The 27384-nt window shown below is 46.8% G+C and overlaps 1 pseudogene; it reads right to left on the bottom strand.

The window, feature by feature from the left end:
* Positions 1-23136: 23136 nt before the first annotated feature.
* On the bottom strand, positions 23137-24617 carry LOC133052942 (melanoma-associated antigen B2-like; annotated as a pseudogene).
* Positions 24618-27384: the final 2767 nt, after the last annotated feature.

The following is a 27384-nucleotide window of genomic DNA, read 5'->3' as shown; positions in this document are numbered from 1 at the left end:
CCTGATACTCCCTCCCTCCTCCCTCCCCATCCCATCCCTCTGGGTCATCCAAGTGCAGCAGCAATGAGCACCCTGACTTATGCATCGAACATGGACTGGATATCTCTTTCACATATGATAATATACATGTTTCAATGCTATTCTTTCAGATAATCCCAACCTCCCCATCTCCCGCAGAGTCCAAAAGACTTCTGTAAGTCTGTGTCTCTTTTGCTGTCACCCATATAGGGTTTTCATCTCCATCTTCCTAAATTCAATATATATGCCTTATACAGTGTTTGGTGTTTTTCTTTCTGACTTACTTCGCTCTGTAAAATAGGCTCCTGTTTCATCCACCACATTAGAATGGACTCAAATTTGTTCTTTTTAATGACTGAGCAATATTCCATTGTGCCTATGTACCACAGATTTCTTATCCATTTGTCTGCTGATGGATATCTAGGTTGCTTCCATGCCCTGGTTATTGTAAACAGTGCTGTGATGAACATTGGGGCACACGTGTCTTTTTCACTTCTGGGTGAATCAGGATTTGAATGAGGAGAAACCATGATGACTATTAGCCTGTTAGTGGTAAACCCTGCACATGAGTTTGGTTGAAGGAGTGGGACCAAAGTTGGAGATGGTTGTTTCTAACCGTCTGAGAGTGCTCAGATGGACATGTGGGGTGCTGTCCTGCTGGGGGACATCTCTGGTTGCTCTATTCTCACCAGCAATGGATGTTTTCTTTTCCTTCCTTTCGTTTCCCTTGCTTCCGTTTCTCCCTCTTTCCTCCCTACCTGCCTTTCTTTCACAAACATTCAATGTGCTGTGCTCTGCTGTGCTTCATTGTTCAGCAGTGTTCAACTCTTTTGACCCCCTGGACTGTAGCCCAGCAGGCTCCTTTGTCCATGGGGATTCTGCAGAAGCACACGGGAGCAAGCTGCCATTTCCCCCTCCAGGGGATTGTCCCAACCCAGGGACTGAATCCTGGTCTCCCATGGTGCAGGTTTTTTTTTTTTTTTTTTCTGTTTAATGTGTGAGTTATCAAGAAACACTTAAAATATTCTTCATTTGACAGTGTATTTTTTATATCTGTAAGATAAAATCGGGTCTATTTTAGGATTTCCATGTCTCTCCTTACGTTTAGAACACACAAAACAGAGTTATTCCAAGTATCTTAATGTCTCTGTCTGCAATTATTAAAATAGTTTCCACTTCAGCCAGTGTTCCATTTCTGAGGGAACTTTTAGCAGGATTTTTCTGGCCTTCGTGAGTTATAATATATTTTAACATATTTTGGGGCTACTTCCATACTCTTCTTGTGAATTGGCTGCTCATGTCTTTAAACATGTCTTCATAAATTTAAAGGCCAGTGATACATCTTTCTTATAAATTTTTGGCTCGTGCCTCTCTCCCGTTTTCCTATCAGGTTTTAAGGTCTTTTAAAAATTCTAAGAGTCATTTTTTGGATTGTTTCCAGCGTCCTTTTTCTTCCTCTTAAAATGTTCAGCAGTGTGATGGACCCTGGGTGAGTAAGCAACAAGTGGACACCAGGAAGTGAAGCCTTCACGGGAAACCCAGGAAGACTCACTAAGCCAACAAACTGCCCCCAAGTGTGCACCTCAGGCTGGTTGACCCTATGAGTCAACTGGAAAAACGGGGACTGAGGTGGAGCACACTATCTTTTCCCCTTTCCACTAGAGCCAACCAGCTCAATGAGAGACCATGGGAACTAGATGCACAGGACAGGATGACTCAGTGTTCCATCCAAGAAGCTGGAAGGTTGTGGCAGCTGCTAATGGAAATGAATTCCACCTTGGTTTGTCTGTGAGGTAAGCTCCAGGGGAGCTTTCAACAGGAAAACAAGATGAGAAAAGCTATTTGTGAGGGCACGTCTTGAGAAGAACTTAACAAACAAGGCTCACACAGCTCTGGGAAAGCTCCACCCCTTGCTGGGAATAGTAATCAGCCGTAGCTGGGCATTTCCTGCATGGGATCCCCCAGCACAACCTGAAACATGCATTTCTCGGCCCCATCCCCATCACCCTGTTCAAACCCAAGCCTAGGTACTACTCCTAGTGAGGTGACCGTGAGTCCAAGACTTGAAATGAGACAGCTCCATGTGGAGCAAGGGCAAGTGTATTCACTGCATCCTCACAACCTGAAGACAAGGGTTTCCGTCTGGAGACAAGAAAACGGATGCGAGCTCCGGGAATACTGAGACAAGGAGGCTGGATGGAAAGGTTTCTGTCTGCTGTCCCAGAATTCAATGAGCTTCTAGGTGCATTACAACCACATTGCAGGAGGAACGTGGAATGATTTTAGCTTCCACAGACACTTAAACACAACCTAGTTGTCAGGGAGGGAGTTTAGGCAAGTAATGAAAATCTAGATAATGGTGAAAGCTGAGAGAGAACAGAATGATTGCCCGAGGAATGTGGCTGTGGGGCAAGGTTTGGAGGAGATGCACTCTGCCTGCTGTGTGACCATTAGAGTTGACATAGAGGTGAGGATGGCAGGTGAGTTTGTAGGCCTCTTTAAGGCATTACAAATGCCTCCTTTCTCCCAGCAAATCATCTGAATTGCTCCCCATCCTCCTCTAGACATGTCAGGATGGGGCTTTGTGATATCAAAGCTCATCAAGGGCCACCATTGGTTGTGGATGAGACTTGCTGACCTCATAAAGCATGAGGGTGAGGTTCCATTGGGTTGGGTATATATAGGCCTGCTCAGGGGCCCTGAGCAGACCACTGTGAGTCCTCCAAATGACTGAAGTGACTGGGAAGCCACAAGGCTCCAGAGTAGTTATGGAACACCCACTTCCTGTTACCCAGGGTAAGATGAAGTCATGCTATCAACTGTGGTCCAGGGAAAATGTCAAGTTGAGCTGAACCCAGCCAAACTCATCTAGCCCATGGACCCCACGCCAAAAGACCCTCTCCCCTGTCCTTGCCTTGCACATAATACTTCTCTGTCCACAACCTCTTTTCCTGAAGCCATCGTTCCCATCTGTCTTCACACTCTTTCATAAACCAAGGCCAGTTTTTGCTCCCTCTCTTATTTTCTCCAGGTCGCCAGGGTAACTGGGAGTGTGAATTATCACATTCTGGAAAAGCTGCCCAAGAAATCTTTTCTGAAAACTCCACCACAAAAAAGCTTCAGAAAATCAGATGCTCAAAGCTCTGTAGCCAGAGTTCCAAGGCGAATGAACAGCTGAATCAGAAGGAACCAGAGAGGTCCCAGAGAAAACGGAGACCCTTGCAAACCAGCTAATCAGAATGAATCAGAGGATTTCCCAGAGACCATGGAGACCCCTGCCATTCCAGCTAATCAGAATGAATCAGAGGAGGTCCCAGAGACCATGGAGACCCCTGCCATTCCAGGTACTCAGAATGAACTAGAGGATGTCGAATAGACTATGGAGACCACTGCCATTCCAGCTAATCAGAAGGAACCAGAGGAAGTCCCAGAAACCATTGAGACCCCTGCTATTCCAGCTGGACCAGTGGACACCCAGTGACTTCGGGCCATGTCTAGATTACTCAGAAATGCTTGGGGGTCTGGCCGCTGAGTACTGGCAAAAAGTAAAGATGCTGAATATTATAGCAACTGCATACAATAATAATGAAAATAAAGTAAAATCAAGCTGAGGTGAAATTATGTTTGTCTTTGAGTTCTCTGATAGTGGGGGCAGAGAGGGCAGGAAAGGGGTAAGTGTGTGAGGAGGGAGGGAGATGGCTTCTGTGGAGTTGGAGATGAGACCTGAAGGTCCAGGTTGCCAGAAAGTAGGGGGAAGAACTGGTTCCAGACTGAGCTTCAAAGACACACTTTCCATGGGAGAAGAGGAAGAGGACTTGATGTTTCTCTGTGTGAGTGCAGAGATGGACACTTAGCTGGGGAGCTGTGTCCTGTGTGGGGGGTCAGTGCCATTTGTTAAAAGGTATACAAAGAAGCTACCCTATCAAAAGAATGGAATATTGACATTTGCAGCAACATGGAAGGTAGAATATTGAGTAAAATAACTCAGACAGTGATTGACAAATACTGTGTGTTATCACTTATAGAATGTAAACTTATCGCAAAGTAGAGACTATGATAATAATGGAGGTGCAGAAATATAGCGAAGCATCTACTGGTTACCAGCGGGGAGGGGAAGAGGGCGGGGCAATACAGAGGTGGGGGAGTGGGAGGCACACAGTGATAGTTAGGTAGAAGATGAGCTCAGGGATGCAATGTACAACATGGGGAATAGAGCCAGGACTTTGTCATAACTAAATGGAAAGCAAGCTTTAACAGTTGTATAATCAGAAAGAAAAAGAAAGAAAGAGGGGGGAGGATGTAGGGAAGAAAGGAAGGAAAAGAATGGCGTTTTTGGAGGTCAAAATGTTAATACTGATTTGGCCCTTTTTATCAAAGGCTTCTATTTTTTTAATTTTATTTATTTTAATTGGTGGGTATTTATTTTACAATATTGTGGTGGTTTTTGCCATACACTGACATAAATCAGCCATCGGAGTATTCCCCATCCTGATTCCCCCTCACAATTCCTTCCAATCCAATCCCTCTTGGTCAGCCCAGTGAACCAGTACTGGGCACCCTGTCTTATGCATCGAACATGGACTGGCTATCCCTTTCACATAAGATAATATACTTGTTTCAATGCTATTTTCTCCGATCATCCCACTCTCATCATCTGCCACAGAGTCCCAAAGACTGTTCTGTAAATCTATGTCTCTTCTGCTGTCTCCCATATAGGGTTATCATCTCCATCTTCCTCAGTTCAATATATATGCCTTAGTATAGTGTATTGGTGTTTTTCTTTCTGACTTAATTCGCTCTGTATAATAGGTTACAGTTTCATCCACCTTATCAGAATGGATTCACATGTGTTCTTTTTAATGGCTGAGCAATATTCCATTCTGTCTATGTACAACAGCTTTCTTACCTATTTGTCCACTGTTGGACATCTAGGTTGCTTCCATGCCCTGGTTATTGGAAATAGTGCTGTGATGAACCTTGGGGCACATGTGTCTTTTTCACTTCTGGTAGAATCATGATTTGAATGAGGAGATACCATGATGACTATTAACCTGTTAGTGGTAAACCCGGCACATCAGTTTGGTTGAAGGAGTGGGACCAAAGTTGGAGATGGTTGTTTCAAACCGCCTGAGAGTGCTCAGATGGACATGTGGGGTGCTGTCCTTCTGGGGGACATCTCTGGTTGCTCTGTTCTCACCAGCAATGGAGGATTTTCTTTCCTTCCTTTCATTTCCCTTGTTTCCCTTTCTCCCTCTTACCTCCCTACCTGAATTTCTGTCACAAACATTCAATGTGCTGCACTGTGTTGTGCTTCGTTGTTCAGCGATGTACAACTCTTTGTGACCCCATGGACTGTAGCCTGCCAGGCTCCTCAGTCGATGGGGATTCTCCAGGCAAGCATAGTGGAGCAGGCTGCCATTCCCCCCTCCAAGGGATCTGCCCAAACAGGTGATTGAATCCTGGTCTCCCATGTTACTGGTAGTTTTTTTTTTTTTTTTTTTTTTTTTAATATCTGAGCCATGGAAACTTTTAAAATGGGCTTCATCTGACACTATGTTTTTCATATCTGTAAGATCAAACGTGGTCTATTTATGATTTCCATGACTCTCCTTATTTTTAGAACACACAAAACACATTTATTCCAAGTATCCTAATGTCTCTGTCTGCAATTACTAAAACCTATGCCACTTCTGCCTGAGTTTCAGTTCTCAAGGGCATTTAAGTATGATTTTTCACAACTTTGTTAGATTTAATATGTGCTTAACTTGGTTCGGGGATAGTTCCATACTCTTCTTGTGGATTGGCTGCTCATGTCTTTAAACATGTCTTCATAAACTTAAAGGCCATTGATATATCTTTCTTATAAAGTGTTGGCTCAGGCCTCTTGCCCATTTCCCTATCAGGTTTTAAGATCTTGTAAAAATTCTAAGAGTCATCTTTTGGTTTGTTTACGGTGTGCTTTATCTACCTCTTAAAATGTTCATTAGGGTGATTGACCCCTGGTGAGTAAGCAACAAATGGACAGCAGGATGTGAACACTACCCAGGAAACCCAGCAAGACCCACTAAGCCAACAAACTGTCCCCAGAGGTGCACCTCTGGCTGGTTGACCCTACGAGTCAGTTGGAAAAGCTAGGACTGAGGTGGAGCACACAATCCATTCCCCTTTCCTCCAGAGCCAACCAGCTCAATGAGAGACCATGGGAACTAGATGCACAGGTCAGGATGACTCAGTGTTTCTTCCAAGAAGCTGGAAGCTTGTGGCAGCTGCTCATGGAAGTGAATTCCACCTCGGTTATGTCTATGAGGTAAGCTCCAAGGGAGCTTCCAGCAAGAAAAGAAGATGAGAAAAAAGATTTGTGAGGGCACGTGTTGAGAAGACGTTTGCACTCAAGGTTCACACAGCTCTGGGCAAGCTCCACCCTTTGCTGGGAATACTAATCAGCCGCAGCTGGGCATTTCCTACATTGGATCTGCCAGCACAACCTGAAACATGCATTTCTCTGCCCCTTCCCCATCACCCTGTTCAAACCCAAGCCTCGGGAGTACTCCTAGTGAGGTAACCCTGAGTCCTAGACTTGAAACGAGACAACTCCATGTGGAGCAAGGGCAAGTGTATTCAGTGCATTTGAACAGCCTGAAGACAGGGGTTTCCGACTGGAGAACAGAAAATGGAGGCGAGCTCTGGGAACACTGAGACAAGGAGGCGGGATGGAAAGTTTTCTGTCGGCTGGCCCAGAATACAATGAGCTTCAAGCTGCATTATGACCACATTGCAGGACGAACAAGCAATGATTCTCGCTTCCACAGACACTTAAACACAGCCTAGTTGTCATGGAGGGAGTTGAGGCAAGACACGAAAAGATAGATAATGGTGAAAGCTGAGAGAGAACAGAATGAATGCCCGAGGAGTGTGGCTGCGGGGCAATGTTTGGAGGAGATGCCCTCTGCCTGCTGAGTGACCCATCAGAGTTGACATAGAGGTCAAGGGGGCAGGTGAGTTTGGAGGCCTCTTTAGGGCATTACAAATGCCTCATTTCTCCCAGCATATCATCTAAATTGGTCCCCATCCTCCGATAGACTTGTTAGGATGGGGCTTTGTGATGTCAAAGGTCACCCAGGGCCAGCATTGGCTGAGGAAGAGACTTGCTGACCTCATAAAGCATGAGGGTTAGGCTCCATGTGGATGGGTATATATAGGGGTGCTCACGGGATCTGAGCAGACCACTGTGTGTCCTCCAAATTACTGAGGTGACTGGGAAGCCACAAGGCTCCAGAATAGTTATGGAACACCCACCTCCTTTTACCCAGCAGAAGATGAAGACCTCTTATCCATTGAGGTCCAGAGAAAAATGTCAAGTTGACCTGAACCCAGCCAAACTTCTCTTGCCCATCGACCCACCCCCACCCCGAGAAGACACCCTCCCCTGTTCTTGCCTGGCACATAACTCTTCTCTGCCCACACTCCTTTTCCTGAAGCCATTGTTCCCTCCTGTCTTCACACTCTTCCCTATACCAGTGCCATTCATGCTCCATGTCTTGTTTTCTCTGGTGGCCAGGGTAACCATGAGGGTGAATAATCCCATTTCAGCAAAGCTGCACACGAAAACTTTTCTGAAAACTCCGACCACAAAAAAGCTTAAGAAAATCAGATGCTCAAATATCGGTACCCAGAGATCCAAGGCGAATGAACAGCTGAATCAGAAGAAGCCAGAAGACGTCCCAGAGACCATGGAGACCCCTGCCTTTCCAGGTAATCAGAAGGAACCAGAGGAGGTCTCAGACACCATGGAGACCCCTGCAATTCCAGGTAATCAGAATGAACCAGCGGAGGTCCCAGAGACCATGGAGACCCCTGCATTTCCAGCTAACCAGAATGAACCAGAGGAGGCCCCAGAGTCCATGGAAACCCCTGCCTTCCAGCAAATGAGAATGAACTAGCGAAGGTCCCAGCGACCTTGGAGGCCCCTGCCATTCCAGCTAATTAGAATGAACCAGAGGAGGTGCCAGAGACGATGGTGACCCCTGCAATTCCAGCTGGACCAGTGGACAGCCAGTTACTTCGGGCCATGACTAGACTACTCAGAAAAGCTTGGGGGTCTGGCCACTGAGTACTGGCCAAAAATGCAGATCCTGAATATTATAGCAACTGCCTACACTAGTAACAAAAATAAAATAAAATAAAGCTGTTGTGAAATTATGTTTGTCTCTGAGTTCTCTGATAGTGGGGGGGCAGAGAGGGCAGGGAAGGGATAAGTGTGTGAGGAGGGAGGGAGATGGATAATGTGGAGTTGGAGATGGAAATAGAAGGTCCAGCTTACCAGAATGTTGTGGGAAGAACTGGTTCCAGACTGAGCTTCAAAGACACACTTGCCATGGGAGACGAGGAAAAGGACTTGGAGTTTCTCTGTGTGAATGCAGAGATGGACACTTAGCTGGGGAGCTGTGTCATGTTGGGGGGCAATGCCATTTCTTCAAAAGGCATACAAAGGAGCTACACCATCAAAAGAATGGAATATTGACATTTGCAGCAACATGGAAGGTAGAATATTGAGTAAAACACTTCAGACAGAGATTGACAAATACTTTATGATATTACTTATAGAATGTAAACATACCGCAAAGTAGAGAATATGATAATAATGGAGGTGCACAAATATAGAGAAGCATCTACTGGTTACCAGCGGGGAGGGGAAGAGGCCGGGGCAAAACAGATTTGGGGCTGTGGGAGGCAAGCAGTGCTAGTTATGTGGAAGATGAGCTCAGGGATGCATTGTACAACATGGGCAATAGAGCCAGGACTTTGTCTTAACTATAAATGGAAATGAAGCTTTAACAGTTGTATAATCAGAAAGAAAAGGAAAGAAAGAGGGGGGAGGAAGGAGGCATGAAAGGAAGGAAAAGAAGGGCGTTTTTGGAGGTCAAAAACTTAATACTGATAAGGCCCTTTTTTGCCAATGAATGTATATTATTTTATTTTATTTATTTTAATTGGTGGGTATTTACTTTAAAATAACGTGGTGATTTTTGCCATATGTTGACATGAATCAGCAATGGGAGTACATGTATTCTCCATCCTGATTCCCCCTCACAACTTCCTCCAAATCCAATCCCTCTGGGTCAGCCCAGTGAAACAGTCCTGGGCACCCTGTCTTATGCATCAAACATGGACTGGCTATCCCTTTCACATAGGATAATATCATTGTTTCAACGCTATTCTCTCAGATCATCCCACCCTCACCGTCTCCCACAGAGTCCAAAAGAGTGTTCTGCAAGTCTGTGTCTCTTTTGCTGTCTCCAATATAAGGTTATCATCTCCATCTTCCTCAATTCAATAAATATGCCTTAGTATAGTGTATTGGTGTTTCTCTTTCTGACTTATTTCGCTCTTAAAATAGGCTCCAGTTTCATCCACTTCATTAGAATGGATTCACATGTGTTCTTTTTAATGGCTGAGCAATATTCCATTGTGTCTATGTACCACAGCTTTCTTACCCATTTGTCTGCTGATGGACATGTAGGTTGCTTCCATGCCCTGGTTATTGTAAATAGTGCTGTGATGAACATTGGGGCACACGTGACTTTTTCACTTCTGGATGAATCACGATTTGAATGAGGAGATACCATGATGACTATTAGCCTGTTAGTTGTAAACCCGACACATGAGTTTGGTTGAAGGAGTGGGTCCAAAATTGGAGATGGTGGTTTCAAACTGGCTGAGAGTGCTCAGATTGATATGTGGGGTGCTGTCCTGCTGGGGGACATCTCTGGTTCTCTGTTCTCAGCAACAATGGAGGATGTTTTTTCCTTCCTTTCATTTCCCTTGTTTGCCTTTCTCCCTCTTTCCACCGTACCTGAATTTCTTTCACAAACATTCAATGTGCTGCGCTGTGCTGTGCTTCATTGTTCAGCCATGTCGAACTCTTTGTGACCCCATGGACTGTAGCCCACCAGGCTCCTCTGTCCATGGGGATTCTCCAGGCAAGCTTACTGGAGCAGGCTGCCATTCCCCCCTCCAGGAGATCTGCCCAACCCAGGGATTGATTCCTTGTGTCCCATGTTGCAGGCGGGTTTTTTTTTTTTTTTTTTTTTTCTATCTGAGCCATCAGGAAACCCTGAAATTGGGCTTCATCTGACACTATGTTTTCATATCTGTAAGATCAAATGGGGTCTCTCTTATGATTTCCATGACTCTCCTTATTTTTAGAACACACAAAACACATTGTTTCCAAGTATCCTAATGTCTCTGTCTGCAATTACTAATACCTATGCCACTTCTGCTGTTTTTCAGTTCTCAAGGGAATTTTAGTATGATTTTTCTTACCTTCGTTAGATTTAATATGTTCTTAACGTGGTTCGGGGCTAGTTCCATACTCTTCTTGTGAATTGGCTCCTCATGTCTTTAAACATGTCTTCATAAATTTAAAGGCCAGTGATACAACTTTCTTATAATGTGTTGGCTCGTGCCTCTTGCCCATTTCTTTATCAGGTTTTAAGGTCTTGTAAAAATTCTAAGAGACATTTTTTGGGTTTGATTACGGCATGCTTTTTCTACCTCTTAAAATGTTCAGCAGTGTGATGGACCCTGGGCGAGTAAGCAATAAATTGACAACAGGATGTGAACACTTGACAGGAAACCCAGGAAGACCCACTAAGCCAACAAACTGTCCCCAGGGGTGCACCTCAAGCTGGTTGACCTTACGAGTCATTTGGACAAACGAGGACAGAGGTGAAGCACACAATCCATTCCCCTTTCCTCCAGAGCCAAGCAGTTCAATGAGAGAAAATGGGAACTAGATGCACAGGTCTGGATGACTCAGTGTTTTACCCAAGAAGCTAGAAGGTTGTGGCAGCTGCTCATGAAAATGAATTCCACCTTGGTTTAGCTGTGAGGTAAGCGCCAAGGGAGCTTCTAGCAAGAAAACAAGATGAGAAAAGAGATATGTGATGGCACGTGTTGAGAAGACCTTTCCATACAAGGCTCACACATCTCTGTGCAAGCTCCACCCCTTGCTGGGAATACGAATCAGACACAGGTGGGCATTTCCTGCATGGGATCCCCCAGCACAACCTGAAACATGCATTTCTCTGTGCCTTCCCCATCACCCTGTTCAAACCCAAGCCTGGGGAGTACTCCTAGTGAGGTGACCCTGAGTCCTAGACTTGAAACGAGACAGCTCCGTGTGGAGCAAGGGCAAGTGTATTCACTGCATTTGAACAGCCTGAAGAAAAGGGTTTCCGACTGGAGACCAGAAAATGGAGGCGAGCTCTGGGAACGCTGAGGCAAGGAGGCAAAATGGAAAGTTTTCTGTCGGCTGACCCAGAATTCAATGGGCTTCAAGGTGCATAAGACCACATTGCAGGAGGAACGAACAGTGATTGTCACTTCCACAGACATTTAAACACAACCTAGTTGTCATAGAGTGTGTTTCGGCAAGACATGAAAAGCTAGATAATGGTGAAAGCTGAGAGAGACCAGAATGACTGCCCGAGGAGTGTGGCTTTGGGGCAAGGATTGGAGGAGATGCACTCTGCCTGCTGTGTGACCCATCAGAGTTGTCATAGAGGTGAGGGTGGCAGGTGAGATTGGAGACCACTTTAGGGCATTACTAATGCCTCATTTCTCCCATAAATGTCATCTGAATTGCTCCCCATCCTCCGCTAGATATGTCAGGATGGGGCTTTGCAATGTCAAAGGTCACCAAGGGCAATCACTGGCTGGGGAAGAGACTTGCTGACCTCATAAAGCATGAGTGTGAGGCTCCATGGGGTCGGGTATATATAGGGGTGTGCACAGGCTCTGAGTGACTACTTGAGTCCTCCAAATGAATGAGGTGACTGGGAAGCCACCAGGCTCCAGAGCAGTTATGGAACACCCACCTCCTATTACCCAGGAGAAGATGAAGACCTCCTATCAATTGAGGTCCAGAAAAAAATGTCTAGGTGAACTGAACCCATCCAAACTCCTCTTGCCCTTCGACCCCACCCCAAAAGACACCCTCCCCTGTCCTTGCCTAGCATATAACCCTTCTCTGCCAACACCCCTTCTCCTGAAGCCATTGTTCCCACCAATCTTCACACGCTTCTCTAAACCAGTGCCAATCATTTTCCCTGTCTTGTTTTGTCCAGTTGGCCAGGGTAACCGTGAGGGTGAATAATCCCATTCCAGCAAAGTTGCCCAAGGAAACTTCTCTGAAATCTCCCAGCACACAAAAGCTTAAGTAATTCAGATGCTTAAAGCTCTGTAGCCAGAGATTAAAGGAAAATGAACAGGGGAATCAGAAGGAACCAAATGACGTCCCAGAGACCATGGAGACCCCTGCCATTCCAGGTAATCAGAAGGAACCAGAGGAGGTCCCAGACACCATGGAGACCCCTGTTATTCCAGGTAATCAGAATGAACCAGAGAAGGTCCCAGAGACGATGGAGAACCCTGCCATTCCAGCTAATTATAATGAACCTGAGGAGGTCCCAGAGACCATGGAGACCCCTGCATTTCCAGCTAATCAGAATGAACCAGAGGACGTCCCAGAGACCATGGAGACCCCTGTTATTCCAGGTAATCAGAATGAATCAGAGGAGTTCCCAGAGACCATGGAGACCACTGCATTTTCAGCTAATCAGAATGAACCAGAGAAGGTCCCAGAGACCATGGAGAACCCTGCCATTCCAGCTAATTATAATGAACCTGAGGAGGTCCCAGAGACCATGGAGACCCCTGCTATTCCAGCTGGACCAGTGGACAGCCAGTGATTTCAGGCCATGGCTAGACTAGTCAGAAATACTTGTGGGTCTGGCTGCTGAGTACTGGCCAAAAGTGCAGATGCTGAATATTTTAACAACTGCCTACACTAATAACGAAAATAAAACAAAATAAAGCTGATGTGAAATTATGTTTGTCTCTGAGTTATCTAATAATGGGGGGCAGAGAGGGCCGGGAAGGGATAAGTGTGTTAAGAGGGATGGAGATGGTTTCTCTTGAGTTGGAGATGGGACCAGAAGGTCCAGCTTGCCAGAAAGTAATGGGAAGAACTGGTTCCAGACTGAGCTTCAAAGACACACTTCTCATGGGAGAAGAGGAAGATGACTTGAAGTTTCTCTGTGTGAGTACAGAGATGGACACTTAGCTGGGGAGCTGTGTCGTGTGTGGGGGGGCAATGCCATTTGTTCCAAAAGGCATACAAAGAAGCTGCCCCATCAAAAGAATGGAATATTGACATTTGCAGCAACATGGAAGGTAGAATATTAAGTAAAATACCTCAGACAGAGATTAACAAATACTGTATGATATCACTTATAGAATGTAAACATACCGCAAAGTAGAGAATATGATAACAATTGAGGTGCACAAATATAGCGAAGCATATACTGGTTACCAGCGGGGAGGGGAAGAGGGCGGGGCAATACAGAGGTGGGGGATTGGGAGGCACGCAGTGATAGTTAGGTGGAAGATGAGCTCAAGGATGCATTGTACAACATGGGGAATAGGGCCAGGAGTTTGTCATAACTATAAATGGAAAGCAAGCTTTAACAGTTGTATAATCAGAAAGAAAAGGAAGGAAAGAAGTGGGAGGAAGGAGGGAAGAAAGGATGGAAAAGAAGGGAGTTTTCAGTAGTCAAAAAGTCAATACTGATTGGGCCCTTTTTAACAAAGGATTCTATTTTATTTTATATTATTTATTTTAATTGGTGGGTATTTACTTTAAAGTAATGTGGTGGTTTTTGCCATACATTGACATGAATCACCCATGGGAGAACATTTATTCTCCATCCTGATTCCCCCTCACAACTTCCTTCCAATCCAATCCCTCTGGGTCAGCCCAGTGAACCAGTCCTGGGCACCCTGTCTTATGCATCGAACATGGACTGGCTATCCCTTTCACATATGATATTATACTCGCTTCAACGCTATTCTCTCAGACCATCCCACCCTCACCGTCTCCCACAGAGTCCAAAAGAGTGTTCTGTAAGTCTGTGTCTCTTTTGCTGTCTCCAATATAAGGTTATCATCTCCATCTTCCTCAATTCAATATATATGTCTTAGTATAGTGTATTGGTGTTTTTCTTTCTGACTTACTTCGCTCTGTATAACAGGCTCCAGTTTCATACACCTCATTAGAATGGATTCATAAGTGTTCTTTTCAATGGCTGAGCAATATTCCATTGTATATATGTACCACAGCTTTCTTACCCATTTGTCTGCTGATGGACATATAGGTTGCTTCCATGCCCTGGTTATTGTAAACAGTGCTGTGATGAACATTGGGGCACATGTGTCTTTTTCACTTTTTGGTGAATCACGATTTGAATGAGGAGATACCATGATGACTATTAGCCTGTTAGTGGTAAACACTGCACATGAGTTTGGTTGAAGGAGTAGCTCCAAAGTTGGAGATGGTTGTTTCAATCCGGCTGAGAGTGCTCAGATGGATATGTGGGGTGCTGTCCTTCTCGGGGACATCTCTGGTTGCTCTGTTCTCACCAGCAACAGAGGATTTCCTTTCTTTCCTTTCATTTCTCTTGTTTCCCTTTCTCCCTCTTTCCTCCCTACCTGAATTTCTTTCACAAACATTCAAAGTGCTGCACTGTGCTGTGCCTCGTTGTTCAGCCATGTCCAACTCTTTGTGACCCCATGGACTGTGGCCCACCAGGCTCCTCTGTCCATGGGGATTCTCCAGGCCAGCTTACTGGAACAGGCTGCCATTCCCCCCTCCAGGGTATCTCCCCAACCCAGGGATTGAATCCTGGTCTCCCATTTTGCAGGTGGGATTTTTGTTGTTGTTGTTGTTGTTTACTATCTGAGCCATCAGGAAACCCTTAAAATGGGCTTCATCTGACACTATGTTTTCATATCTGTAAGATAAATTGGGGTCCTTTTTATGATTTCCATGACTCTCCTTATTTTTAGAACACACAAAACACATTTATTCCAAGTATCCTAATGTTTCTTTCTGGAAGTATTAAAACCTATGCCACTTCTGCCTCAGTTTCAGTTCTCAAGGGAATTTAAGTATGATGTTTCACAACTTTGTTAGATTTAATATGTTCTTAACTTGGTTCCGGGCTAGTTCCATACTCGTCTTGTGGATTGGCTGCTCATGTCTTTAAACATGTCTTCATAAATTTAAAGGCCAGTGATACATCTTTCTTATAAAGTGTTGGTTCGTGCCTCTTGACCATTTTCTTCCAGGTTTTAAGATCTTGTAAAAATTCTAAGGGTCATCTTTGAGTTTGATTACGGCATGCTATTTCTACCTTTTAAAATGCTCAGCAGTGTGATGGACCCTTGGTGAGTAATCAACAAATAGACAACAGGATGTGAACACTTCACAGGAAACCCAGGAAGACCCACTAAGCCAACCAACTTTCCCCAGGGGTGGACCTCAGGCTGGTTGACCATATGAGTCAATTGGACGAACGAGGACTGAGGTGAAGCACACAATCCATTCCTCTTTCCTCCAGAGCCAACCAGCTCAATGAGAGACCATGGGAACTAGATGCACAGGACAGGAAGACTCTGTATTTCGTCAAAGCAGTTGGAAGCTTGTGTCAGCTACTCATGGAAATGAATTCCACCTTGGTTTTGGCTGTGAGGTAAGCTCCAAGGGAGGTTCCAGCAAGAAAACAATGAGGAAAGTGATTTGTGAGTGCAAGTGTTGAGACGACCTTTGCACAGAAGGTTCACACAGCTCTGGGCAAGTTTCACCCCTTGCTGGGAATAAGAATCAGCCACAGGTGGGCATTTCCTGCATGGGATCCCCCAGCACAACCTGAAACATGCATTTCTCTGCCCCTTCCCCATCACCTTGTTCAAACCCAAGCCTGGGGAGTACTCCTAGTGAGGTGACCCTGAGTCCCAGACTTGAAACGAGAAAGCTCTGTGTGGAGCAAGGGAAAGTGTATTCACTGCATTCTCACAGCCTGAAGACCAGGCTTTCCGACTGGAGACCAGAAAATGGAGGCAAGCTCCGGGAAGACTGAGACAAAGAGTTGGGATGGAAAGGTTTCTGTCGGCTGGCCCCGAATTCAATGGGCTTCAATGTGCATTAAGACCACATTGCAGGACGAATGAGCAATGATTTTCGCTTCCACAGACACTTAAACACAACCTAGTTATCATGGAAGGAGTTTAGGCAAGATATGAAAAGGAAGATAATGGTGAAAGCTGAGAGAGAACAGAATGAATGCCCGAGGAGTGTGGCTGTGGGGCAAGGTTTGGAGGAGATACACTCTGTCAGCTGTGTGACCCATCAGAGTTGAGATAGAGGTGAGGGTGGCAGGTGAGTTTGGTGGCCTCTTTCAGGAATTACAAATACCTCCTTTCTCCCAGCAAATCATCTGAATTGCTCCCAATCCTTCACTAGACGTATCAGGATGGGGCTTTGTGATGTCAAGCTCACTCAGAGCCACCATTTGCTGGGGAAGAGACTTGCTGACCTCATAGAGCATGAGGGTGTGGCTCCATGTGGATAGGTATATATAGGGGTTCTCAGGGGCTCTGAGCAGACCACTGTGAGTCCTCCAAATGAATGAGGTGATTGGGAAGCCACAAGGCTCCAGAGTATTTATGGAACACCCACCTCCTATTACCCAGGATAAGATGAAGACCTCCTATCAATTGAGGTCCAGAAAAAAATGTCTAGGTGAACTGAACCCAGCCAAACTCCTCTTGCCCATTGACTCCAGCCCAGAAGACACACTGCCCTGTCCTTGCCTGGCGCATAACCCTTCTCTGCCCACATCCCTTCTCCTGATGCCATTTTTCCCACCTGTCTTCACACTCTTCCCTAAACCAGTGCCATTCATGCTCCCTGTCTTGTTTTCTACAGGTGGCCAGGGTAACCGTGAGCGTCAATAATCCCATGCCAGCAAAGCTGCCCACGAATATTTCTCTGAAAACTCCGACCACAAAAAATCTTAAGAAAATCAGATGCTCAAAAGTTCTGTAGCCAGAGATCCAAGGTGAATGAACAGCCGAATCAGAAGGAGCCAGAGGAGGACCCAGAGACAACGGAGACACCTGCCATTCCAGATAAGCAGAATGAACCAGAGGAGGTCCCATAGACCATGGAGACCCCTGCATTTCCAGCTGATCAGAATGAAACAGTGGAGGTCCCAGAGACCATGGAGACCCCAGCCTTTCCAGCTAATCAGAATGAATCAGAAGAGGTCCCAGAGACCATGGAGACCCCTGTCTTTCCAACTAATCAGACTGAATCAGAGGAGTTCCCAGAGACCTTGGAGACCCCTGCATTTCCAGCAAATCACAATGAACCAAAGTAGGCCCCAGATACCATGGAGACCCCTGTCATTCCAGCTAATTAGAACGAACCGGCGGAGGTCCCAGAGACCATGGAGACCCCTGCCATTCCAGCTGGACCAGTGGACAGCCGGTGACTTTGGGGTATGGCTAGACACCTCTGAAATTCTTGGGTGCCCAACCGCTGAGTACTGGCCCAAAGTACAGATGCTGAATATTATAGCAACAGCCTACACTAATAACGAAAATAAAATAAAATCAAGCTGATTTGAAATTATGTTTGTCTCTGAGTCCTCTGATAGTGTGGGGCAGAGAGGGCAGGAAAGGGATAAGTGTGTGAGGAAGGAGGCAGATAGCTTCTGTGGAGTTGGTGATGGGACCAGAAAGTCCAGGTTGCCAGAAAGTAGGGGGAAGAACTGGATCCAGGCTGAGCTTCAAAGACACACTTCCCATGGGAGAAGAGAAGAGGACTTGGTGTTTCTCTGTGCGAGTGCAGAGATGGACAATTAGCTGTGGAGCTGTGTCGTGTGTGGGGCGGCAATGCCATTTGTTCAAAAGGCATACAAAGGAGCTGCCCCATCAAAAGAATGGAATATTGACATTTGAAGCAACATGGAAGGTAGAATGTTGAGTAAAATAACTCAGACAGTGATAGACAAATACTGTATGATATCACTTATAGATGTTCTGCCTGTAGTCCAGATCCCCGATCGGGAAAGGTGACTCCACGAGACAATGCAACTTGCAGTAGGGGAATTTATACTGACTAGAGCCAGGGCCTCGTGCCCTCACCAAGGATGTGAGGATGAAAAGGCCCTGAGTCCCAGTTCTCTCGGGTCTTTATTGGGTACAATCAAGTAGTTGGCAAAGCAGATTGGTTACACAGTTGCAAGGCAATTTTTATTGGCCCAATCCTTGTGGGCTTTCAGCTTTCCCCCGATAGGTTTCCTTTTTCTTGCTAGGCACATGTTGATTGGCTGGCTCTAGGTGGCCTGATAATTATGTTACTCCAGGAAGCCAGGCCTACTGCTAATCTAGGCTGCCTGTCATGGCGTTAGTCAATACAGCCTCACATTTCCCCCCTGTCTTTGTACTTTTTGTAGAGGAATCTTTCTCTCTACCCTGTGAAATTGGCTGATATTGTTGTCTCAATACCATAATTTGGATGGTATTTTGGTGCTCTCTAATAAATGAGACCATACGGTTTAAAATGCATGGACCAAAGGTCAGTAACAATATTAATATTATGAGTGGACCCAGGAGGGTGGAAATCAAAGTGGTCAACCAGGGGGAGCACTGAAACCAAGATTCAAACCAGCCTTGTTGGGCTTATCATTCTCTCTTCTGCTGGGCTAGTCCCTCTCTTACTTTCTGGAGAGATTTTTGTACCAGCCCTGAATGGTCGATATAGAAACAGCATTCTTCTCCCAGTGCTGCACATAATCCTCTTTGTTGCAGAAACAACAAATCGAAACCTCTCTTTTTCTGTAACACTACTTCACTCAAGGAGCTCAATATCTCCATCTATTGTAGCCCTTAGTTGATTATACTGTTTATCTTGCAACGTTAAGGCTGCAATCTCACTTCCCATTCCTATAGCACCCAATAGGACTGCCAAAGTCAGGGCAGTGACTGGTTCTCGTTTTACCCTATATTGACCCGATGGGTCTAACCTTGGTTGCAGCTCTTCCTTTGAGTAATAATTTAGCTGGGGGATCAGGTGGACTAGGACACAGAAATCTTGGGAGGTATTAAGTGCTGCCTAATGGACACATGGGGTTAGTCTGGCGGAGCTAGTCTACCACCTGTTTTCTGGTGGAAGTACCCACTGGTGAGTAGAATTGGGGAGGCTAGTCCTAGGGACTGAATTATTATCACCTAGGTGTTGATAAGTCTTAGGGATAGTTCCTATACAAGTGCCTATGCCAGTAATGGAACCTACTGTCAACCAGACTGACCCAGGTTGTTGCTGCCATCTGCAGGCAGAGACATACTATAGCAAACTCAGCAACCATTTGTTAAGTCCGGACGAGAGGCATTTAGGGTGAAATAGGCTGAGGAGATAATTTTCATAAGGGGGTCTGTTGGTGGGGACATGTCAACCCTGGGGGGTCCAACAGTGCATGGAGTCAAACTATTAGGGAGTCTTTGGGGTTGCTCTGTCACCTGGTTTGGTCCTAAGGCTACTTTGGGTGCCAAATAGAGCGGTCCCTGTTTTAATTTAAGCTCAAACCAGAATCCTGTGTCATAGCCAGTCTTGTAAAGACGGAGGCCCCAAGCTCGGCCAACATCCCATCTGGTAAATTTTTTTTGCTTTGTCTGTGAATTTGATCTGTAATGGGAAACATTGCCGGGACTCTCTTAGTTGGAGATTTCTGGGAATTTGGGGGTGATTTTACCTGAATGAGGTCCTTGTTGAAGTTAGTGAGCCAATGGACTGTTCCCGTGGTGTTGCAAACCCAAGCGGCGCAATAAAAAGAGTCAACTCCCCCATATTTTTCAATTTGGTTCTGATCCCTTCCTCCCCTCGGGCAGACATAGAGAGGCACCTTTTCTTAGTACGGTGGGCCTTTTCGCTCACACTTACGGGTGAACAGACTGAAAGAGCCGTGGGCAAAGAACTTGGTCAGTTGGTGGGGACCAAACCCATTACCGTCAGCTGCCAGCAGGCACAAATCAAAGGTCAGTACTGGCCACCATGTCCCTTTGGGGGCCACGCTGGAGTTCGATTTAAGCACTTCTCCAGTCTCAGGATTGTAGATCACCCAAGTCATGTTAGCTGGCTGATGGGGGTTGTGGCTGGTTGCTCCTGGGCCGATGAAAACTGTTATCAGCAGGCGAGTTAAGAGGGCTCCCGTCGTACGAGTTTCTGTTTCAAAGGATTTGACGGGTGACGTCTTGCCTCGCATTCTGCTTGCGCCTTCTCTTGTTCTTCAGAGGTGGCTTGCCCCACGTGATCGCAGTGAACCCAGGGCCCAATCCCGTCGACCTTAACAGCAGTAGGAGTGGTAAGGAGAACAACACAAGGGCCTTTTCATCTAGGTCCTAATGCTTTAGATTGGTGTCGTTTTACCCAAACCCAATCACCAGGGCCAATATTACGTGCGGGGATGGTCCCCTTGCTTGGACCCTCGTGTATCTCTCGAATTAATTTCCAAACATGGCTATGCACCTTACTTAATGCTATCAATGTTTGCTGAAATTGTCCCAAGGTAGGGGGTGGTAGGCATTTTTTCTCGAATATAGGGCACACAGGAGGGGGTCTTCTATACAGAATCTCAAAAGGGGTAAGATTCAGCTTATAAGGGGTGTTACGCACTCAAAAGAGCACAAAGGGAAAGAGGGTCACCCAGTCCCCGCCAGTCTCTATTGCCAATTTTGTCAAAGTTTTTTTTTTGAGCGTCCGATTCATTCTCTCAACCTGTCCTGAGCTCTGGGGATTATATTCACAATGTAACTTCCATTTTGTCCCCCGTTGTACAATCTGGCTCACTAAGGCAGGTCCGTTATCAGAGCCCATAGTCACTGGCAGCCCGTGCCTAGGCACTATCTCTCCTAAGATCTTTTTAGCAACCACTATTGCTGTCTCTCCCTTAGTGGGGAAGGCTTCTACCCACCCCGAGAAGGTATCTATCAGAACCAACGGCTAGCGATACCTGTAGTTGCCTGGTCTTACCTCAGGGAAATCTATCTCCCAGTGTTGACCTGGCTCTTCCCCTCGGTACCTCTTTCCAGTGTCCTGCCTTTTCCCTGTCCTCATCAGCTGGCACGCTTTGCAAACCTGGATTATCTCTCATACAGTTACATTTTGTCGAGGGAAACTCAGGCAGGCTGTCTGGAGAACTGTCAAGGTATTTTTTGCCCCAAGTGTATAGTTGTGTGCAGGTGTTCATATAGGTGATGACCCAGGGTGGCAGGCAATATCAGGTTGTTGTTTTGATCTCGGTACCATCCATCTTTGTCACCCTTCTGGAGGGTGGTATCCTCGTTAATCCAAACGAGGTCAGGGAGGGAATAGTCAGGGAATGGTGGCAGAGTCCCCATACCAGGAGGTGGAAGTCACATGGCTAATATGGGGGCGGCGTAGTCCCGGCTGGCCGCTTATTGTGCGGCCGCATGAGCAGCCCGATTGCCCCATGTCCTAGGGTCTTTTCCTTTCTGGTGACCGGGAACATGTACAATTGTTACTGCCCGGGGCAGTTGAACAGCTTTCAGGAGCCTGCGGATCTCAGGGAAATTCTTGACTTCCTTTCCCTCCGCTGTTCTAAATCCCCTTTCCTGGTTTATTGGACCTTGAATATGGACAGTGCTAAAAGCATATTGGCTGTCCGTAAAAATGTTGACTCTCTTTCCTTTTGCTTGTTCCAGAGCCTGTATTAGGGCAATCCATTTTGCTTTCTGTGCAGACGAGTTTGGGGGAAGTTTCTCAGCCCATCTTGTCTGTCCTGAATCATTAACTATAGTGGCTCCCGCCTTCCTTTGTCCATCTTTTACATAGCTGCTCTCATCATTGAAGCATACTAGCTCACTGTTGTTTAGCGACACATAAGTTAAGTCTTTTCGAGCCGCCAGGACTTCAGCCAGTATCTCACTGCAATCATGGAGAGGGCGGTCCTTCTCTGGGTTAGGTAGAAGCGTGGCTGGATTCAGGAAGCAAGGGGTCTGAAAACGCACCCATGGGGCATCAAGCAGCAGGGCCTGGTAATGTGTCAAACGAGCATTGGAGATTCACTTATTCGGCGGCTGCTTTAAAACCACTTTGATGGCGTGGGGGGTGTCAACCCAGAGTTGCTGTCCATACGTCAACTTGGCACTGCGGACAAGGAGGGCTGTGGCTGCAATGATGCGGAGGCAAGGGGGCCACCTGGAGGCCACCGGGTCTAATCGCATTGCACCAGCCGCTTCCATGGTCCCCATTGTTGGGTCAAGAGCCACTTTCCTATTTTTTGCTTTTCATCTACAAGCAACTGGAATGGCTTCGTTGGGTGAGGCAGGGCATGGGCTGGGGCTTTTAGTAGGGCCTGTCTGAGCGACTGGAAAGCCTGTTTCATTGGCTCAGTCCAAGTCCAGTCTGAGGTCTCTCTATTATTAAATAGCTTTTCAGCTGCTTACAGTAAGTCTTGTATTGTCTGTTCTCTTAACCCCTCTATCTTTTGTAATTTTCTCTTACTATCTGGGGCTGCCTGATTCTCAAATGCTAGTAGAACTGCAGGGTGTGATTCCTCAGCCTGGGGGTCTTTTGGTGTATATTGCCTAAAGGCTTCCATTAGCCTCTCTAGGAAGGCTGATAGGCTCTCAGTGGGCTCTTGCCTTACTAAATTTACCTTAGCCAAATTTGTCAGCTTCCTAGCTGCGGCCTGCAGGACAGCCATTCGAATCTGGCGGTACACTCGGAGACGTTCCCTACCTTCCACTCGCTCAAAATCCCAATTAGCCCACAACAGAGGAAACCCCTCGTCCACGAGATTAGGCTAGGCGGTTGTTCTCCCGTCGACCCCCGAGACCCGTTTCCGTGCCTCTGCCAGGATTCGCTCCCATTCTTCCTTGGTGAAGAACCCCTATAACAGCTGCTGGCAACCATCCCAGGTGGGGTTATGAGTGAAAAAAATGGAATCTAAGAGGTCAATGAGGCCTTGGGGTTTCTCCAAAAAAGGAGGATTTTGGGTTTTCCAATTATACAGATCACTCGTGGAAAAGGGCCAGTACTGATAGGTTCGCTCTATGTCCGTGTTAGCTGGTCCCACTTGGACGGGGAGTGCCTGTAGAGTAGATGAAGGTAACTCTGGGTCCCCATGATCTTGCTCACCCCTATTTCCTCTATTTCTTCTCTGGAGCCGGGGTTCCCTTATCCTTCCTGATTCATCGGGGGGGGGGGAGGGCTCTTCCCCCGGGGGAACCTGCAACAGAGGAGGGGCATATGGCGGGGTCCTAATTTCCGTCTCTAAGTTAATCAGGTTCGGGTACGAGGATTCCTTCAAGACTGGTTTTGGGCCCTTGTTCTTCTCGGCTTCTTCTGGGGGAGTGGGGATTTCCATAACCAGGGCTTGTACATTAAGAGAATCAGAGAGTTTGTGAAGAAAATGTTTTAACCATTCAGGCAAATTTTCTACTAGATCTTGCCAGACCATAACATATGGGACTTGTCCCGGGTGGCCCCCGGCATCAGGAGCCATTATTTTCTCTTTTACCGCCTGAATAATAGAAGGTTGAAAAGTTCCCTCTGGAGGCCATCCAACTTGGAAGGCGGGCCACTATGCAGAGCAAAAAGTCATCACTTGTGCTCTCTACTTCCTCTCTGGAAGACTCCTCAAAATGCTCCAGGAAGGTAGCAGGGCCCGTATCATTGACCTTGGCCAAAAACTCCAGGACTTTCTCCTTGTTGGATTCCATGAGTGCTCTCGGACCCCACAGGAACTCATAGCGAGGGGGATCACCGCAGGCACCTGGCGGTACTCCATGTACTCTTCCCACACCAGATCTTTTGTGAGGAACTTCCTGGTATCTCCAAAGATGAAGTGCCTTCTTCCATTATAGATGCCCAGAAAATTCAGAATTTTCCAGATCTTCTCCTCAGAAAGGCAGTGGCCATTCAGGTAGATGACGCCCAGAAGAGGCATCAGAAGACCATTCTTTGGCAGCCCCCGGTCACCTCTCATAGACTCACTGTCTCTGAGATCTAGGTTGTTCACCAGGATATAGGAGTGACCATTGGGCCTGACTTCCTTCAGGACCAGGCCAAACACCATCTCTATGTGCTCAGAGGCTCTCTTGAGGATCTCAGGGAATTGCCCCCTATACCTTTTATTGATTATCTTCAACATTTCTGACCTCTTAATGAGCTTCCTCACCTTATACTTATACAGCATCTTCTGCACCAACACCTCAACGTTCTTGGTCAGAGGATCTGTGTGAGAGCTCTCAGCAGCAGCTGAGGCCTGGGAGGAATTTTCACCTCCTTGACCTTGGCCCTTGGCACCTACACCAGCTCTTGAGTGTACTGTGGCACTGACACCAGCTCTTGCACGTGCTGTGGCACCGACACCAGCTCTTGAGCGTGCTGCACCACTGACATCAGATCTTGAGCGTGCTGCAGCACTGACACCAAATCTTTTGGGTATAGCACCTGCAGCAGCACTGGTGGTGCCTTGGGCTCCCTGAGGCTCCTTAAGGGTGTCAGCAGCTGAGGAGCTTGAGGGAGCACTCTCTAAATCAGGAGGGGAGGAGGAGGTGGTCTCTTCTCCCCTAGATGTGGTGGCTTGATCATGAAGACCCTGGGTCTCAGACCGGGCCTGGTGATGTTTCTCGTGACCACAGACCTTACTCTTCTGCCTACGGGGCATGATGGCCGTGGACAGGAACTACAGGCAGGAGTCTGGGCCAAAGGACAGGAGATTGGTTCACTTGGAGGATGGAGAATGAGGCGATGTGAGCAACTTAAAATGAGGAAATTCCACCTTGACTTTATTAAAGGCCGCCTCTGCAGGTCTCCTTGAGGACACTGCCCGAGGAACCCACAAGGCTCCTGTTTCATGCTCAGCTGTCCCCACAGAATCCCACAGAGGAGGAACAGAGGCCTTCGATTTTCCCTCTGCATCCTCTCAGCCCTGCTTTGGATTTATCAGCATTGGGGTCCTCTCAGCTCATCTTTTATTACCATGTCAAGTCTTGGCAGAGCCTGGGAACCCTGCCTTCTGCTACTCTGATTCAGACAACTTTAGACCTCCACATCATCCAGAAGCCAAGTGAAGGGATATTTCAGGCCACCTCTCTCCCAGGGGATACCCAGTGCTGAGGACTCAGTAGGCTTTTCTCCATCCTGAGTTCACTGGGATCACCATTCATGGTCTTTACCTTGGCTCCTTAAAACACTGGACACCATTCTCCATTTGCTGACTGGTGGCTGCACCTTCAGACTAGACATTTCCCCTCCCCTAGACTTGGTATAAAGCAGTGAAGTAGATGCTCAACCTCACAGCCCTTCCCTGAGATTTCCTGGGCTCAAATCCAAGGGATGGGATAAATGAACTGAGTACTCACTCAGGTTCCTCAATTGGGCTCCTGGCAGAGAAGCTCCTGTTTCTCCTGAATTGATGCCTGTGAGATAGTAAAGGTCAATCAGCCTGTGTCCCAACAGGAGGAAGTAAGATGACCTTATCTTACCAAACACAGTCTTCTAAGAACAGGTGCTATTACAGGCAGGTTGATGTCCCTGTGCTCCCACACAGGATCCCAATTCAAGGTTTACAATATCTTTTTGCTTCTCTTTCCTTCTCTCTCTCTTTTCATAATTAAATTTATTTACTATTAATTGGAGGATAATTGCTTTACAGTATTGTTTTTGTTTCAGCCACACATTAATATGAATCAGCCATAGGTATACTGTATGTCCCCTCCCTCTTGAAGTTTCCTCCTACCTCCCAGCCCACCCCACACCTCTAAGCTATCACAGAGCACCGGGTTGGAGCTCTCTGTATCATACGACTAATTCCCACTGGTTATCTATTTTACATATGGTAATGTGTGTGTTTTCAATGTTACTCTCTCAGTCTGTCCCTCCCTCTCTTTCCCCCCGTGTCCACAAGCCTGTTCTCTATGTCTGCAAATCCACTGCTGCCCTGCAAATAGGTTCATCAATACCATCTTTCTGAAATCCATGTATATGTGTTAATATACAATATTGGCTTTCCCTTTTCTGCCTTAATTCACTCTGCATAGAAAATTAGGACTAAAATTACCACATGGAAAGTGGAGCTAAGATGGCAGAGGAATAGGACGGGGAGACCACTTTTTCACCTACAAATTTATCGAAAGTACATTTGAACGCTGAGCAAACTCCATAATAACTTTTGATCACTAGCAGAGGACATCAGGCGCCCAGAAAAGCAGCCCATTGTCTTCGAAAGGAGGTTGGACATAATAGAAAAGATAAAAGGAGAGACAAAAGAGTTAGGGACGGAGACCCATCTCGGGAAGGAAGTCTTAATAGAGGAAGTTCTAAGCACCAGGAAACCCTCTCACTTACAGGTATGGGGGAAGTTTTGGAGTCTCAGAGAGCAACCTAACTGGGAGGAAAAATAAATAAAACCCACGGATTGCATGCCTAAAAGAAACTTTCAGCAGAAAAGTACCCCAGATGCTCGCATCCGCCACCAGCTAGTGGGGGCTGAACAGAGAGGAGCGGGAAGCACTGCTTATGGTAAGAAACGGGCCTGAATGCTCTGTGGGCAATCGGAAGGAGCTAACCTGAGATGGCAACTTAAACTGTGGGATAGCAAGAGAAAGAGAGAAAATTAACCTGTGAAAAGCCGTAACTGAAGACACTGCCGGCTGTTGGCAGAACAAAGGAAGGACTGAGCAATTCCGGAGAAGAGCTAACCAGCTGTGGACTGGCCTGTCCCCCGCCGGTGGCAGGAGGCAGGGGGGAGGGGAAAGGGGCAAACCTGGCCCCAAAGACAGCATCCCCTAACAACTGCAAATAGGTTTTCAGTCTCTAACCAAAGACTTTCTGAGATTCTGGAGGATTGACATCTGCCGGGAGGGTCGCATCTAGAGACCAGCTCCCCAGAAGAGACACAAGGTGTGCCAGACAGGCAGAAACTGAGGCTGGGACCACGGAGGGGAGAAGGTGCACTGCACCCAGGGAGAGTGAGCCCTTCAAGCTCCTGGCTGCCTGAGCTGCTCAGGCTGGGGAAGCCACAAAACACAGGCATAACTGAGTCCACGCTTCTGTGGAGGACCCTAAAACTGGAAGCTGAGTGGCTTAGGCCTCAGAAGTGCACGCACCTCAGGGCCCGCTCCCTGTAGAGCAACCTGGAGCCTTGGCACTGTAGATGGGGAAAGTACACACGCTGTGACCGGGGACAAACCCAGTGTGGCTGGAACACTGCGAGTGCTCCCCACACACGCCAGTGATATGTTTGCAGTGCCGTCCCCTCCCCACAGCACGACTGAACAAGCGAACCTAAACAAGAGACCACCTCTGCCCGTGTGTGTCAGGGCGGAAATTAGACACTGAAGAGACCTGCAAACAGAAGCCAAATAAACAAAAGGAACCACTTCAGAAGTGACAGGTGCAACAGATTAAAATCCCTATAGTTAACACCAACT

The sequence above is a fragment of the Dama dama genome, chromosome X, assembly GCF_033118175.1.
Source record: "Dama dama isolate Ldn47 chromosome X, ASM3311817v1, whole genome shotgun sequence".
Taxonomy (NCBI): domain Eukaryota; kingdom Metazoa; phylum Chordata; class Mammalia; order Artiodactyla; family Cervidae; genus Dama; species Dama dama.
The sequence above is the reverse complement of the archived record's forward strand: the minus strand, read 5'-3'. Positions and strand labels throughout refer to the sequence as shown.